Below are 19,110 nucleotides of genomic sequence, written 5' to 3'. Positions count from 1 at the left end.
AAGAGCTGCAGGCATGGGGACAGGACCCATGGGCAGGAAGAGCTGCAATGGGTTGAAGGTTAGAGCTAAATTTATAAGGCATAGGTATGTAAGTTATTTCTTGACAAGACAAAGGAAAGATCATGAAAAAAATCATTAAAATGGTCTCAGTGCAGGTGGGGTCTGGTTATTGGGTGGTCCTAAAACTTTGGATAGTAATCAGGTCGGATCAGGTCAGGATGTCCTGTACTTCCCGGAGGATGATATAGATCGGTGTGTAGGGCAGGACGCCTTGGACTTCTCTCCCTGGGGCAGCCTTGATCCTCGTCATCGGTCACTGGATGCCCTGTAGCCAAGAGAGCTAAGCTGGGCTGACACAGAGCTTTCAGAATCAGTGTTGTGCCCACTGCATTGCGCACACATGTCTGCACTAACAAAGATTTAAACCGATGTCTGTGATCCTTCACCTTCAGAAAACACAACTATGCCCAGAAAGGATGGTGGATCCCAGGATAAGCCTGGCGTCTCATGCTAACAGCAGACTCCCTGCTCTGTTGGGGGAGGCGGTGATGGCTCACACTGCTTTATGATCATCTGCTTCTCAGAGGACCTGTGTCCACGCTGTGTTACCAGGCGCCTTTCACATCACCAGATGCAGGCGTCTCCCTCTTTTTCCTCAGCTCAGGAGCGCGAGCAGTATCACAGATGGAAAAGCTGCACCAGTGGTGCTTTGCAGGATTTATTCTGTACATCCAGAGCAGCCCAGGAGATGAAGCAAAACTGTAACTCCTGGGTGCCAATGAGAAAAAGGCAGATCTCACAGAGAGGTAAATTTGATTTTATAACCTCATAAATCATCAATCTTGTCCAGCATGTGTAAAATCACTTATTACCGTGGTAGACTCTATGAGTTTCCTGTGTGCTCACGCTGATGGGTAGACTCCATGAGCTTTCTGTGTGCACACTCATGGGTAGACTCCATGAACTTCTGTATGTGCACACTCATGGGCATACTCCATGAGCTTCCTGTGTGTGCACACTCACAGGCATACTCCATGAGCTTCCTTTGTGCACACTCACGGGTAGACTCCATGAGCTTCTTGTGTGCTCACACTCCTGGGTAGACTCTACGAGCTTCCTGTGTGTGCACACTCATGGGTAGACTCCATGAACTTCCTGTGTGTGCACACTCATAGGTAGACTCCATGAGCTTCCTGTGTGCACACTCGTGGGTAGACTCCATGATCTTCCTGTTTTTGCACACTCACAGGTAGACTCCATGAGCTTCCTGTGTGCTCACGCTCATGGGTAGACTCTATGAACTTCCTGTGTGTGCACACTCACAGGCAGACTCTATGAGCTTCCTGTGTGTTCACACTCATGGGCAATCTCTTCACGACACAGCAGAGTTGAGAGAAAAGACAGTGTCAGACCTCCGTCTGAAGGAGTATAAGGTGAAGCGACTTCCATGCTGTCCTGATTCCCTGCCACATGTCTCAGGAAATTTTCAGATAAGGCTTATTCACTGCTCACCTGCTTCTCTGTTCCACACACATGGCCAACCCACTTATAAGACTCAGTAATCTTTAACTCAGTCTTCCCTCATTTCCCACAATACTTCACCAAGATAACTTATGGAGGGATATGAAATGCCTCTTGTTATGGGTTGCCTTGTGTCCCCCCAAATTCATACACTGAAGCCATGAACCTCAGTACCTCAGAATGTGACTTTACTTGGAAATAGGGTATTTGCAGAGGTGATTAGTTAGGATGAGGTCGTATTGGAGTAGGCTGGGCCCCAATCCAATATGACTGTGTCCTTATTGAAAGGAGAGCATTGGACACAGACATGCACACAGGGAGAATGCCCTGTGAAGATTGGAGTTCTGGCACTACAAGCTGAGGAATGACCAGAAGCTTGGAGAAAGTCCTGTGAGACACCCTGCCCTGGTAACTTCAGAAGTAGCATGGCCCTGCTGACCCCTTGATCTCGGACTCCAACCTCCAGACTGTGAGACAATAAGTCTTTGTTGTTTAGGGGTGTGTATATGTGTACACACACATATACGTATATACATATATATGCCCACATACACAGCATATAGCGTGTGCGTGTGGTGGTCATGTATAGCAGCTACACTAAAATGCTAAAATTGTGGACCCCAGGGGAGGGTGCATATCTGTTGCATTCTTCTTCTAACATTTCCACGTGTAAGGACATTTCAGTAATAAAACTTTGGGGGAATATTGCCTGGAATCACTTGAAATGGCACGCTCTGGAGAGCCAAGCCGTGGGGGAGGCGTTGTTACGGCTGTAACCCCATACAAGGGGAATGAATAATGGGAGAGCTTTGGAGGGAAGTCTGCTTCTAACAGCTAGACATGGGAACATGGACAGAAGGAGAAGGAGAAGCCCGTGCTGGCCGAGGTGGCGGGCAATGACAAAAGGGAGGGATTTCCGAAGTGGGAAGGTTGTCAATGGTGTTAGCTGGGTTGGTCTAACTGGCAAGACCAAAGTGGGTTTTCTTTTTCTTCCCAGTTGTACACAATATTAGCTTGCTTGAACACTTGCAGCGTTTAAGATCTGTTCATCCTGAATGGGCATTTAAGCCGTCACGGTAACGTGATGGAACTGTTCATGGGACGAAAGGGAAGACGTTGCCTTATTCTGACTCAAGACGAAATGGGAAATCAGAAAATGGACACACCTGCTTCTCCTTCAGGTGCTGACTGTTATACGAGCAGAGAACAATCTTCTCTAAGTAGGGTCTAATGATGGTAGCCTTCAAATTTGAAGAAAAAATGGAAAATAGCTCATGTTTAAAGCTATCATAAGTCATCATAGATATAAGAGCTTTACACATCCCTCATAAGGAATGTCTGATTATGTCTTAAAAGTCATCTTTTGTACTATTCTGAAATGAGAACATATAAGCAATTTTAGACTCTCAAAATAACTCTATTAGATTTAGCACAAGATTATACCTTCTGTCCAGCTTTCAATAATTAATATACTTTTGATTCTATCTGATTCTTTAAGGAATTAGAAACCTGTACTAATTTGTTATGTAGGTGTTAAGCCGTACGTATTTATTAGGTCGGTTGGTGTTTATTAAGTGTTGCAATGTGCCTCATTATACTATGCGTCATGGACAATACGGAATAAAGCATACACACTTCCCATCCTTCAAGTCTGAGTTTATCCAGGAGAAAAGTTATACACGCATACAGGAAATAAACTGAGATCAAAGTTTATGCAAAATGGCTGCCTCCTGCTACAAACACACAGATGCTGGACGCAATATAATTAAAAAAATGTACTGATCTTAACTCAAAATACAAGGAGGGAAATCCCAGAGTGCCAGCTTTGAAGAGAGAATGGACTGGACTCTGATGGCTTCAAGGTCCAAACCAGGGTTTGATACCTGGATAGAATCCCCGCGGGCTGGAGCTGAATTCCATCACAAAGATAACGGAATACTGTCGAAGGCTGGAAATGTTGTTCATTCGTAGACACAGAATTAGGAAAATTCCGCCAACAGGGCTGGGAAGGGAGCAGGCAAGCTTGTCCTCTGCGCCCTCACCCTGGGTAATAAAAATGTCTCCCCAAAGCAACTCAATGGCAAAATAACAACCTGATTAAAAAATGGGCAGAGGACTTGAACAGATGTTTCTCCAAAGAAGACATCCAGATGGCCAACAGGTATAAAAAAGATGCTCAACATCACTAACCATCAGGGAGATGCAAATCAAAACCACAACGAGATATCACCTCACACCTGTTAGGATGGCTGTTATCAAAAAAACCAAAAGATGACAATTGTGGGGAGGATGTGGAGAAATCAGAACCCTTCTACACTGTTGGCGGGATTTTAAAATGATGTAACCACCATGGAAAACAGTATAGAGTTTCCTCAAAAAATTAAAAGTAGAATTACCACAAAATCCAGCAATCTCAACTCTGGGTATACATCCAAAAGAACTGAAACCAGCATCTCGAAGAGAGATTTGCACACTCGTGTTCACAGCAGCACTATTCACAATAGCCAAGAGGTGGAAGCAACACAAGAGTCCATTGACTGGGGAATGGATTAAAAAAATGAGGCACATACATACAATGGAATATTATTCATCCTTAAAAAAGGAAGGAAAAATGATACGTGATACAACATGGATGAGCCTTGAAGACATGATGCTAAGTGAAAGAAGCCAGTCAAGGCGTGATTCCACTTATAGGCAGTATATAAAATAGTCAAACCCATAGAAGCAGGACGCAGAGTGGTGGTTTTCATATTCGGGACAATAGAAGAAAAGCATTCCTTGAATTTAAGTCCATCTATATCTGGATAGCAGATTACTTTTTTCAAATTCTAAGCTTAATAAGTAACTAACACCATTTTCACCTGGAGTCTTACAATATTTCAAAAAACAAATGTCACAAATAAGAGGATGAATAGTTTGGAGATGATACATGTGTTTTAATCTCTGGATGGTGCTATGTAGTATATTCTGACATGGACAATTTCTTAACTCCTCAAGCTTGGTTTCGCCATTTGCACGAAAGGGAAAACAAGCTCAGTCTATTTCTGTGCACTGGCTTTATCTTGTAGCCTCTTTATCCGTCATGCGGCCAGTACCCCACAAGAAGTCAGCCTTCTCCGAATTGTTTCCGTCAGCCTGTGCTGCACTTTGATTCATAGCTGGTTTGCTCTCCTTGCGGCATCTTCCTGGGTTACAGCTACGCCCAGCCTGGCTCCGTGGGTCTGTCATGGGGATTGATAGCTTTATGGCTCTCACCCTCGTTTCTGTTCTTGATCAGGATTTGTACTCACATAATTACATTTTGACTTGTTCTACATAAACATCTTTCTTTTTTATCCACCCCTGACCTGGCAAATCCCGTGAGTGTTCCTTCTTTTGTCCCCGTGTACTGCTTTTGCACTTCTCTTGCAGTTTCACAGTCAATAATGATGTCCTGTGACTGTTTCCTGTTTTAGAGACTATGATAAATATATTTGTTTTCTTTTAGACGGAAGATCCAGGGGGTGAGCAATTGTTTCTGTTTTTGTTTATGATTATATCTTTATATCTATAGACCTGGGATGCTTGGGGGACCTCATAGATGCTCGATGAGCATAATTTTGAAAGAACGGCTCAACGGAACCTGTCCCCAAGAGGCTGTGCGACCTTGAGGTCAACTGTGTGAGAAGGGACAGGTATTAATTCTCTAATTACCACAAGGGCCTGACACAGAACGTGATGTGTATGAGCAGATTGCAGATGTCAAGGCTTACACAGTGGGCACAGCTCGAAAACTGCAATGTCGGCTCAAACCTGATCACATCCCTTTATCACCCATGAAAACTACCCCATGTCATAAGAAGATGTTAAAATTGAAGAAAGGTTAGAACACACTATATCATAAATATGATCAATAGGCTTTGAAATGTTCTTTTGTATAATTAACTTGCTATATTTTTTCATTTGTGTTAATGTCTGTGTGACCATATTCCAAATTAGAAAATTACTTATTGCCATATCTGTCTACAAACATATATAAAAAGGCAGTGTTACTACCTCATCATGGTTCCCTTTGTGCTGTGTTCCAGAAAGCTCGTTTTACTCCAAATTTTTAAAGGAAGCTGTGCTATCAGAAAATAAAACTCTGTATAACTCAATAGGGCCCAGCTCTTATTTATTATAGAATCTGAGTTTGCCACCTACATTTTGTTAGATTCAGTGTCCTTGTCTATAAAATATATTTCATGTATCACAGGGTTGTAATCATGAATACACAAACTAAGGTATGTTAATATACAAAATAGTCTATGCATTTATATAGAAATGCGACAAGCTGCATATATGTGATTTAAAGCTCTTGAATTTATTTTAAAATTCTCATAGAGGACAATCTCATCTTTGGTGTGAGTTTAGCAGGTAAGGGTAGCGGATAGAATTTTCCAGGTAGTTGTGCTGAAGTTCATTACACCTGCCCCTAAAATAAAAACAGAGAAAATGGGTTAAGAGACATGCCCCATGGTCTGGATGTGTGAGTCAGTTCTTCTGTGTGTGTGTGTGCATGCATGCTTATGTATGTGTGCATTTGTGTGCATGCATGTGAACACACATGTGCATGCATGTATATTATGCACATGTGTATATGTGTGCATCTGTATATGTATGTTTGTATGTGTGTGTGTCTGTGTGCATACACACACATATTTTGAGAGGTAACCCAGCCGAGGAGTGGGATGCGTTCTTTAGGAATGATCTAAGCACTGTAGATTAAATGAAATGGAACGAGATGATCACAGCTCTTAATGTCGAATAATAGGGTCTACATTAGGAATTCCTCTTTTAACTTTTAAATGAAGTTGTTTAGTGGCTTGAAGAGGTTCTCAGGAGTCTAAATATCAAAAGGTTCAGGCAGATCAAGCACGAATTGAGTCTTATTAACTGACTATTAACAGGGAGACAAAGCGCTCATTAAAAAAAGCTCTTCACCTTTATAGCCAAATTATGGAAATCCTAAAGTTCAGAGATGACAAAAGTGGCTTTCAGCATTAGATAGTTTAACAGAGAAAATGATAAATTATTGTCAGACTTTATTTCTTTAATCTTATGAAACTGTTACCTGTGATTCTTATTTTAATTACTGTTGCAGCTAAGGGTTACATGGGCAGGCGTTTAAAATGTTAGCTTTTTAATAAATAGGAGGATGTGTGTGTGTGTACGTTAGGAACCATTTACGATCTTTCTAACAGCAAGTGTTATAATTTATTATTCAACTATTTGCCTGAGCAAGAATTTACTCCTTGTCCTGGGAGTTATTTTTCATGCTTCTATAGATTTTTAAATAAAAACCAATTTTATGCAGTTTCATAATGTATTTGTAGTAAACTATCACACTTCCATTTTGTTTTTTATCACATCCTATAAACCTATTTAAAACTTTTAAAGCTCCACACAGACAGTAGGAGGGTCCTGTCAGGACCTACGTGGAATTCACACAATAGTGGTAAAGAGAAAGCTTTTTCAAGTCTTGTCTTACCGTGAAGACTTTGCCCTCTTGCTCCTCTCCCAAATCACATTTAACATTAAATTAATAGCATGTATGTACCAGACATTTTACTGAATTAGCCTGTTTAGTTCTCAAAACAAGGACTTCCTGTACAAAGTAGTGCCAATAGCATTCTATTTTGTAGATGGGGAAATAAAGCCACAAACAGATTAAGTATTTTGCCCAAGGAAAATAACTCCTCAATGGCAGAGCCAGGATTAAAAAACCTTGCTCCAGAGTCCACCTTTTAACCTATGAACTCTATCCTATCCTCAAATCTCTACCTCCAACTCGAAAATCAATAACAACAAAAACAACAAACCTTGAATAACTTCACAAAATATCTTAGATCGATCATTAAAGAGTCAGTTCTTAAGCCTACCGTGATGATTACACGAATACCCTGAATCAAATTTTGTTTGCAGTCAGACATGGAACTTAATGAAAATACAGCATAAATCAGAACGGGAGGAAACCCTACTGTAGTGGGTGTTGAATATGGACAAAGAAGTCGATATTCATTCAAGAGTGAGAAGCCTTTGAGACAATACCCATGTCTATGGATGTCATTTTCATTTTCTCTAAACATCCAGGACTTTTGGAAGCCAAGTATTTAACACTTTCCAGGAGGGGATTTTGCAGGGGTTGTTTCCTCCAAGGTGGGGCATAGACCTCAGGGGGCACTACCGCAGGGATGAGCAGGAGAACCTGTGCAGAAGGGGTGCAGCCCGCGGGCTCTGACCACCAGAGGTGGAACAAGACAAGGCAGGAGGACGGGGCAGTGAGTACACGTCACTTTCTGCAAGAGTTCCTATAGGGCGAATCAAGATACAGGTGAAATTGAGGTCCAAGGAGCTGAAAGAACTGTGCAGGAAGTCTTGGGGCATCCAGTGCTCCGCTCCTCTGTAACACCTCCCTGCACCCTGTGTCAGTCTACACAATCCGTGTGAAATCTCACGGTTCCTGCCTTAATGCCCATCACACATCTGCTGCACAGATGGCATGGTGTGAGCTGCTGGAATCAGGGAGAGATTTAAATCCCCGGGAAAAGCTTTGACCAGAGTAAGAGTGGCCATTTCAGCAAGGGTCCCACAGTTGATTGGTGTCTTGACGATTCCTCTGGTGTCCTTTGGTAGAGTTGATGAGCTGCCATTCTGGAGTCCTAGAGCATGATAGATAAGGGCTCCTTCTCATCTTTCTTTATCTTTTCCTCTACTTATTCTGTATTTTTTAGTTGGAGAATAAGAGAGTAACCTTTCTGGATCAAGATAAATGAAGCCCAGTGTTAATCGCAGAGTTTTATCACCTTTCTTGATCCATCAACTTCCTTTCTACCACTCCGGCAGGGAGCCCGTTGCTGTTTTCCTTAGCTCGCTCTGAATTTCCTGATCATTTTTAAGGACCTCAGTTTAATTTGTGCCTCAATATCCTGCATGTTTTCACTGCTCAACAGAGGTTCATGTTCTCCCTTTGTAAGTGGGACCACGATTCCGTTTGGGACATGGCCTTCAGAAATCTCAGTTCTTGGCTGTTTTAGGATACCACTTGTTTTTCTTCATTAAGGGATTTTTCTGTGAGTGCAAAATAAATCCTTTTTTGAGTTCTTCTAAGCCCTCCTGGTCTGTTTTTCCCCTTCTCACACCCCCTTCCACAAGAGTGTGCTTACCTCCCATTCTGAGTCCCATTGGCTATTTTATGGTCTTGGCAGGGAACTAGATTCCCCCTACTATGTGAAACTAGAAAACTACAGCTTGTATCATCCTGAGAATTTTCTCTTTTTATTTACATTCAGGTGATCTCAGGGAGTCTTGTGCTTCTAAGTGCCATAAGTTTGCTGATAACTCTGCTCTTGAACTTGTCCATGAACCTGAGACTCAGATACACAAGTGATTGCTGACTGTCCTCCCACTGAATATCTAAATCTATCTCACATTTGACTAGCTCAAGATGAACCTCTTGATTTCTACCCTGCTCTCCACCCAACCTGCTTCTCCCAGAGTCTTCTCCAACTAGGTGAGAGTCAAAACTCTTTTTTCTCATCACTCCAGCTCAAAACCCACAGTCATATTTGACTCCTCCTTTTCCATTCATCATCTGCTTTCAATCCACAGTAAACCGTGTCCTCCCCACGTGATGCCTACACCCGCTTTCCAACCACTTCTCCATGTCTACCACTTTGATCAAAGCCACCGTCATCGTGCACTCGGGGTAACTGCCCTCCTGCTCCCCCTTTGGTTTCCCACCATCTTTTCTCCACACAGAAGCTTGAGGGAGCTTTGAGAATCATCACTTAGAGCAAGTCATTCCTCTGGTGAAAATCCCCCAAGAGCTGGTCACTCAAAACCGGACCCCACGTTCTCACCATGACCTATATGTCTCTCCATGCTCCATTACTGGCAGGTCCACACCCATCAGGTACAGCAGCCTCTTTACTTGGCACGTGATAATGACTGATTGCATTGCATTAAAAGGCATGAGGATGAAGTTTGCCTTGGTGCTTAGGTGATCAGTTCTTGCCCACTCTAGACATCAGGATCAATAGGAATTCACTTGCAAGGAAGCAGGTGCACATAGATGAGGACCAATAGTGATTTATGGTTCTTCATTGCAAGTTGATGCTCGCTCTGTGAGACTGTGAGCAAAATGCCAGAATTCTGGACCTGAAAGTGAGGAGTGTGATTTCTCCCCACTGCTGCTGCTTAGGTGTTTCCGAAACAACTTTGGGGATGGTCTCTCCTCCACTTAGTACTGCCAAGGATGTGAAGATGTTTCCCAGAGGGAGCAGTTGTTTTTAAGCATTCAAGTCTTTGATAGTCACTTTGACTGTGCACCACTCTGGGGCTTATGATGTTACACCCTGAGCACGAGGTCTTCTGTACAGCAGGTGCTTTGGAGAGATCCGTCTGCCTATGTGACTTCTCCAAATCACTGAATTTCTTTAAAACAAACTTATTTGGATTCCTAAGCAGAACTCCTTATACTGATCGTTTTGAGAGTATAGACAACTTCAGGCACTGTGCCTGAATACAGATCATCTGTTTCAAAAGAAATAGTTTTATAATCACAACATGACACCTTACTGTCACCACAGAATTGAAAACAATTGTAGGGTGTCAATATGCCAAAGAAGTTGAGAACTGCTGAATATCATCCATCAGTTGGGATGGTCTACACGCTTTCACATGTCATCGTTACTGTTGAGACCGTTTTTTGCTGTAACACGGTTTTGACTTTGCTGAGTATCAACCCTTCAGTTTTGGTCACATGAGCTTCCTCAATATGCTTCACATCCACCATGAAATTCACCATGGTTATCTTTTGCCTACTCCCACGTTTCGTAGTTTAAAGCAACAACCATTTGTTTCCTGCTCCCTGCTCCACATGGAGCCAGCTGGGACTGGGGATCCACTTCCAAGACGGCCCCATTCCAGGAGCTGCCATGTTGGTGCTGGCTCTGTGGGGCGGGGAGCTCAGCTGGGGCTGTTGGCAGGACCTCAGTTCTTCTCCATGAGGCAGTCCCAGGGCAGTTGGACTTTTATTTGGTGGCTGGCTTTCTCCAGGGTGCAAACATAGAAAATGCCAGGCCCTCCTATGGCTTGGGTCCAGAACTGGATGGCATCACTTCAGCTGTGTTCTTTCTTCAGGCAGGTTGCACGCCACTCCAGGGCCAAAGGTAGGCATGAGGGCACGAATACCAGGAGTCATGGTTTATGGGGGACCACCAAAGAGAGCACTACATTTTTTTTTTTTGAGGAAGATTAGCCCTGAGCTAACTACTGCCAGTCCTCCTCTTTTTGCTGAGGAAGCCTGGCCCTGAGCTAACGTCCATGCCTATCTTCCTCTACTTTATACGTGGGATGCCTACCACAGCATGGCTTGCCAAGAGGTGACATGTCTGCACGTGGGATCCTAACCGGCGAACCCTGGGCCACTGAAGCAGAACGTGTGCACTTAACCGCCATGCCACCTAACCAGCCCCGATAGCACTACATTTTAATACCTTATCATTTGCCCTAACTGCTCTCCTGCTTTCAACCAGCAATCTTAAAAATACAACTCAAGTCCCAGGTTCTTTGTGAAGACTTTCCAGACCCCCACAAGAAGTCTTGGAAGTGTCTTGATGACTCTCCTTTCACATCTCATTGAATGATCGCGGTAATATATGTGTTAACATTCTGTTTAGAATTTTGAACACAAGGGACTTCCCCTATCGGGCTAAACTCCTTAAGAAGAACTCAATCACTGTGACATTTATCTTTTTTTCCTCACTAGTTAGAATAGTGGTTGTTATAGAGTGAATTGTGTCCACCCCCAAATTCATTTGTTGAGTCCACCCCCAAATTCATTTGTTGAAGCTCTATCCCTCAGTGTGACTGTATTTGGAGACAGGGCCTTTAAAGAAGTAATTAAGGGGGAAAGAGGTCATAAGGGTGGGGCCCTGATCCAATAGGATTGGTGTTCCTATAAGAAGAGAAAGAGACACTAGGGATGTGTGAGTAGAGGGACCACCATGTGAGGACACAGGGAGAAGGCAGCCATCTTTAAGCCAAGGAGAGTGGCCTCAGAAGAAACCAACCCTGCCGACACCTTGATCTTGGACTTCCAGACTCCAGATCTGTGAAAAGTAGATTTCTCTTGTTTAAGCCACCTGGTCTGTAGAATTGTGATGGCAGCCCAGCAGACCAGTACAGAGGCTCACATGAAAGAGGGGCTCAAGGCACACTTGTTGAATGAGTGGATATCAGTCAAATGAGTGGGTATCAGTCTGAATTTTTAAGTCACTGGGGCCACGTCTGGGTTCAGGTATCCTTTGAAATATGATAAGATTAATTTTTCTCTTAGATTTCTCATATTTGATTTTTTTGTGATATTATCAGCTAGACTGAGGGACAGAGCCAGAAGGATCAATATTCATTTTAAAAAATATTTTTGTGGCATCTTCCCAAGTTTAATTTTATTTATCAATGCAAGCTATGTAGTCAATTTGTGACTATGAACTCAAAACTTTCTTGCATTCCTTGTTGGGGTGACAGGGAATCTGGAGGGTGGAGAAGAAATGACAAAATACCATATATAGCTTTTAATCTTGTGAGAAGTTTGGGACAGATGGCCCATTTGAATAGAAATGGTTCATTTTTTATGAAATAAATTTTACCCCAGGCAGGCATTGTAGAAATTGATATTCACTTACCCTTCTGGTTAATGCTGCAGCCGTGGCAGGGGTGTATGAAAATGTGGAGTTTAAATATGATAAGCTATTTTAACAGATTTTTAAACACATATTTATTCATTAAAAGGAGATAAAAGCATTTGCCTTGGTATAGTTGTTATAACAGGATAAGAATATACGGGAGAGAGAGCATTTCTCAAAACCTGTTTTAAATGGAAATTTAGTTCTTTTTTTGGAAGCATTTTGACTTTTTGATGAGTGTTGTGATATAATTTACTAATAAAAATGTGTTTGTAGCTGTATTTCACTCTGTTTCTAATAGACATTTTGAAAATTGCAAATCTGAAGCACAGATTTAATGGCCAGAATTGGGTGACCATATCTATACTTATATTGACAGCTCTCCCTATATTCTGCATTGTCAGACAGGGCAGACTTCTTCAGAAATTTACTGCTTGGAACTTGTGGATATTTCTACTGCCAATTCTATATTTTTAAACAAAAGTTTCACTTTACTATGTTATTAAATGCCAGTGAAGGACTTGCAGAAAGTTAGAAATTCTTACATTTCTGTATAAAGAGTCTTAGCAATATTTTTACAATTTTCCAGCTTAAATAATAACTTCTAGCTTAAGCAATGTCATGATTATAGTTATTAAATAATTATCCTTGAAAATCAAGCTCTAAAGACAGAATTAGCAATGTGGAAATAGCTTTTTATCTTTCGCAGTATCATCCCAGCCACATCCCTGGTCCTGTGAGGACACAATCACCCACCCCCCAGCCCTGCCATGGCCCCTTCTTTGCTCCCTATTTCCCCTCCAGCACTGCTGGTTTAGAGCATTCGCTAGCCTGACTAGATGTGCGATGTGGTCCTTTGTCTCACATATTCAGAGATTTTCGTGCCTATTTTAAGTTGGAGTTTGCTAAACGTTTGCTGAGACAAACACGAAAAGTAGGGTCAATTTTCTTGGTCAAATCATAGAACAGTGTCTTCTGTTAGAGACGACGTTCTCCTAAATCACGTCTCCCTCCCTTTACCTTCCCTTCACCATAAACACACGATTCTATGAATACCGTCCTGGGAAAATGTGTCTTTTCAGAGATTTTATTTTTTCCCCTTCCCAATAATTTATTGGAAGTTTTATTTCTTAGACAGGATCGGAAGAGGCAGCACGTTAATGAGATTTCCCTTTTTTGAGGTTAGAAAGATTATTGGGGAACACTTGATCACAAGTCCATCTGTTTTCTTCCCAATACAGGCAAACAGCGAAGCATATTAGAAGAAAAAATTGATTTCTTGGAGGAGGTATTATGTCTTTTGACTTTCATCTCACAAAACATTTGCCAATCTGAATTATGGTATGGAACCTGCTGGTTTTAATAGGATCATGCAGATTCCAGACATTACTCAAGGCTTATTTCAATGTTTATAACCACAAATGGATCCCTCATATGATATTGATGGAATATTTATCAGATATTACCACATGTGAGGCGTCTTGGTAGGTACTGGAGGCACATGAGTGTGGACGGCAATCAGAACCCCCTCCTTGAATAGCTTTAGTCCACCGGGAAGGAAGTGCTCTTGGGGGGCTTGAATAACAGCAACACACAACTGATATTTAAATTGGCGGGGCCGGCCCCGTGGCCGAGGGGCTAAGTTCGCGCGCTCCGCTGCGGCGGCCCAGGGTTCGGATCCTGGGCGCGGACATGGCACGGCTCGTCAGGTCACGTTGAGGCAGCGTCCCACGTGCCACAACTAGAAGGACCCACAACTAAGATATACAACTATTTGCGGGGGATTTGGGGAGATAAAGCAGAAAAAAAATATATATATCTATATATTTTTATAGATATATATTTAAATTGGCGTGTAGAAGTGGGTGACTGGCATATCAAAACCGAAAAATGTGGCATTGACGGCTTCGGGACAGGGCAAGCATAGCAGCTGAAAAAGCAGTAAGTAAACAGCAAACATTAGAAAAATCGTTATGGGACCTAGAAAAGCGTAGATGTGTGCTGGCTGGTTCCACAACAACGGGACAGTGACCTGTAGTCACTGGGAAGATAGAAATGAACCCGGTGAACTTTATCCGGTAAAGGCGATCTCTGGACGGATGTTAACACTCCGGTTGAGCACTCCTAGTGGTATGATGACCTACAAGAGGGCAGAGCTTCAGGTGGCAAGTAGGATTTCCAGGGGAGACAGATGCCGAGACTTGCTGGACTATGAGAGAAAACTGGTTTTCAGTCTTGCCATCCAGCAAAATATTCTAAGAAAACCCAAAAACCAAACCAAACCGAAGAACAGGTGAGGACATCAAATCAGAGGCGTGAGTCCAAGACCGTGGTTTCAGAACTCTAGGGTAATTCAGCTGGTGTGCAATGGAGGCTCCCACTAGACAGAGGAGCTGCCGAGAATCTTAAGGGCCTTATCCCAGAGCAGTCCAAAATGCCTAAAATAACTGAAAATCTAGAATTAAAGGCATTGTTCAAAAATGTCTGTAGGTGTCGCCTTTGTCCAGTGGAGTGGATTCCAATCAACTGCATAGATAGCTGCTGCCATTGTTATTTTTCCATCAAACCTCTCTTTAAAAATTAAGGTATAATTTCTGTATAATAAAATGTACAGATTGGAAATGCACAGCTTGGCACATTTTGACGAACACATATGTCTTTAATCACCACCCTAATCCAGAGACACAACACTTCTCTCGCTCCAGAATTTTCTCTCATTTCCTTTCCATGATTACTCTTCTGCCTTGGAGCCAACCACTCTTCTGATTCTCTCACCATAAATTAGTTTTACCTGTCCTAAAACTTGATATAAATGGAGTCCTCCAGTGTGTACTCTCATTTCTGGCTCCTGGCACTTAGCATAATGTTTCCGAGATTCATTCGCATTCTGACAGGAGTCAGATCTCCATTCCTCTTCATGGCTGAGCAATAGTTTCTTGTCTGGGTAGACCATACTTTGTTCTTCCATTCTGTTGATGGAATTTAGTTATTTCCTGTGTCTAGCTATTTTGCATAAAGTTCTTATGAATTTTATTAAACAGATCATTTTCTAAATATTTATTTCCATTTTTCTTGGGTAAATATCTGGGAGTAGAACTGCTGGATCAAGGGGATTGAGCGTATGTTTAATTTTATAGGGAACTTTGAAACTGTTTTCCAAAACTGTTGTATAATTTTAGATTCCCATCAGCAATGTACAGAATTGCTACTGCTCCACATCTTTGATATATTTGCTATTATGAATCCTTTTAATTCTAGCCATTCTACCAGGTTCCAAGTGGCATGGCATTGTGGTCCCCTCTTGCATCTCACTTTAGTTAGACTACTGGAGCCCCACACCTTTTTCAAGTACTTACTTGCCATCTGTATGTTTTTTGTGAACTGTCAATTTAGGTCTTTTGCCAATTTTTTGTTAGATTGATTTGTATTTCTTTTGATTGATCCAGGACAAATGTCTTTTCTTAGATATCTATACTGTGAATATTTTCTCCATTCTTTGGCTTGCTCTTTAATTTTATGAATAGTGCTTTTTGATAAGCAGAAATGTTTAATTTTGGTGAAATCCAGTTTATCATTTTTTCCCCCTTTTTTTCTAAGTGCTCTTATTATTATCATTTTTTGTCTTGTGAAAGAGATCTCTGTCTGTGCCAAGGTCGTGAAGATATTCTCCTTAGCTTTCTTCTAGAAGTATCACAACGTGCTTTGATGACTGTGATCCATTTCATTGGCTTTGCTACCTTTAATCAAAATCAATTACTATCCATGTATAACTTCATGATCTATGTGTCTATCCTTGTATCAATACCACACAGTTTTGATTTCTGTAGCTTTATAGTAAGCCCTGAACTAAGATAATGTAATTCTTCCAATTTTGTCCTCTTTCAACATTATTGTAGCTACGCTATGTCCTTTTCATTTATAAACAAATTCTATAATCAGCTTCTCAGTTTGTACAAAAAGGCTGCTGAGACTTTTGGTTTTAACTGAAGTAACCTGTACACAGAATGAAATGTAGAGAAATTCAGTGTAAGTTTGGTGAGTTTTGACAAGTGTCCATACCTGAGTAACCATCACCCCAATAGAAATATGGGCAATTTTCCTTACTCCTGATAGCTTGCTCCTGTTACCTTCCGCTCAATCCCCTCACCTATAACTAACCATTTTAAAATTTATGTCATGAAAGATTAGATTTTCCTGTTCTTCAACTTTGTGTAAATAAATTAACAGCACATTTACTATTTTGTCTTAATTCTTTCTCCGAATATCATGTTTTGAGATTTATCTCTGTTGTTGCTTATATTAATGGTTTTTCTTCTTTATTGCCAAGTAGTATTCTATATATGTATATTGGAGGGGAGAAAGACATTTCCTCTACCCACTCTGGGTCCTTTTGGACAGACCACGAATTAAATTGACAGGAGATGGAATAACAGGAGAAAATTAAACAAAGCTTTATAACATGTATACATGAGAGAGACTCAGGAAAACTGAGCAACTCACCAAAATGGCAGAGGTTCTCACCTTTAATACCACCCTCAGCTCAAGACAAAGGAGGATATTGGGGGTGGGGGGAGTCAGTTATGGGAGATTACCAGAAAAGCATAGTAAACAAGAGTAAGATTATTATGCAGAATTTAAGTCCTTGCCTTCTGCATTGATAAGAGTTTCTAGAGATAAGGTCATTACCCCCTTCTTCCTGGTACAGAGAGGGAGACACCTTTAAGGAGGGACATTTCCTTTACAAATGTAAACATCTCTTTACAAAGGGTTAAAGTCTATTTTTCAGAGTTTCTTTCATGTCTGCAGTTTTTAATAGTAACCAGCCCAAAATAACCCTCATGCCAAAGAGATATATCTCGGGATGGCCAATTCCAGTTCCCCCCAATATACACACTTGATTTAACTATACACCTGTTTTTAAAAATTTTCCATATGAAATAGAGCAATTTAATTATAAGAACTATACACCCATTAAAGGACATTTTCTCCCTAAACTTGGCTCTTATAAACGTTCTTTTGCAAGTCTTTGGGTAGGCACAAGTTTTCTTCTCTTGTGTAAATACGTAGGAGTAGATTTGCCTACTCATAGGGAAAGTGCATATTTAACTTAATGAAGAGTTGTCACACATTTTCCAATGGCTCAACCATTTTGCACTTTCACCAGCCAGGTAGCAAAGGTGTAGCTGCCTCATATTCCTGCCAACATTTGTTGCTGTCCATCTTTCTCATTTTAGCTGTCATAGGACCTGAAGTCCATTGTGGCTGTGATGTGCATTTCCCTGAAGAAAAGGAGGTTGATTATCTTTCGTGTGCTCATTTTTCATTCATATCTTTCCTTTCTTGAAGCCTCTATTCAAATATTTTGTCCATTTAAAAAAACTGGCCCTTCATTTGTTTATTATTGATGTGTGGGAGTACTTTTTCTATTCTGGATGTATGTCTTTTTTCCAGACATTATTTTCCCTGGTCTGTGGCTTGACTTCTTATTGTTTTTCTAAATGAGCCTTTTGATGAACAGAAGTTATTAATTTTAATGAGGTGCACTTTATCATTTTTCAAGACTAGTGCTTTTTTTTTTAATCCTATCTCAGAAGTATTTGCCTGCCTCCTGAGTTTTCTTCTGGAAGCACAGACACCTTTTCTGGTTAATTCCTGGGTCTCCAGAACAGGAGGAGCCCGTCTGGGCTGACGTACATTGTGAGGGTCTGGACTCGAGCAGAGGGTGTAACTGGCTGAGTTTTGTGAGTGAGGGGAGGGGTCGAGTGCATTTTGCGTGTGGGGGAATGTGAATCATATTGATCAGCATGTGGACAGAGATAAATTGCAAAAATATCCCATGTTCTTCCCTTCCCTTAGCATCTTACCCTCAAAAGTTGGAATTCATTTCTTGAATCCTTGAGTCAAGCCTAGCCTTGTGATTTTCTTAGGCTGATAGAATGAGGTGGAGGTGAATTTGTGCCCTTTCCAAGGCCTTAGGGCATTTGTAAGATTTTCCTCTCTCACAGGTGCTACGATCATGTGCCCAAGGCCAGGCCAGCTTGTTGGAGGGTAAGTCACATGGTCCAGTCACCCCACTGCCCCATCTGACTGAAAACCACCTGTCAGACACAGGAATGAAGTCGTCCTGGACCACACAATCCCAGGTGACCTGCCAGCTGATCGCAGACTGAGCCCAGCTGAGGTTCCGGAGCCTGGCCAGATGGGCTGAACCCTGTGCTGACTCCCTGATGTGTGAGATGTGCTTCATGACACTGCGTTTTGGGATGGTTAGCGACACAGCAGTAAACAACTGACATAGCATTTGAAGAGAAATCTGATGATCTTTCTGAGCCAGGGAACACACTGATGAACCAGGAGTGTAAATGCATATTTCTAAAACAAATGCTAATATGTAGAGAACAAGGTCTCATCCTGTTCACACCAGTGTCAAGAAGTGAGATATCAGCATAAAAAGAAATACTAACTTCCAATTATTAGTGAGAAAAATAAACTGAAAAACAAGGTAAATAAGTGGAGAATTAACCAAAAGACTTTTCTAAAGTTGTTGCAATTCAATGCCGTGATTTACTTTCTACAATTAAAATTATATTTTTCTGACAATAAACCCTTGCTTAAGTTGGTGTAAAGAAACCCTTTATTGATCAATCTGCAAGTGTGCTGACCAATCAATTTTTTTTTTTAAAGATTTTATTTTTTCCTTTTTCTCCCCCAAAACCCCCTGGTACATAGTTGTATATTCTTCGTTGTGGGTCCTCCTAGTTGTGTGACCAATCAATTTTTTAAAGATTGCCTGAATCTTTAACAAATGCCTTAGACAGATGCATGTGTTCCATTATTCTCATGAAATATGCATATTTTAGTGACCACGATTTCTAATTCC

This window comes from Equus quagga, chromosome 22 (genome assembly GCF_021613505.1).
Source record: "Equus quagga isolate Etosha38 chromosome 22, UCLA_HA_Equagga_1.0, whole genome shotgun sequence".
In the NCBI taxonomy this organism is placed as follows: Eukaryota; Metazoa; Chordata; class Mammalia; order Perissodactyla; family Equidae; genus Equus; species Equus quagga.
The sequence above is the reverse complement of the archived record's forward strand: the minus strand, read 5'-3'. Positions refer to the sequence as shown.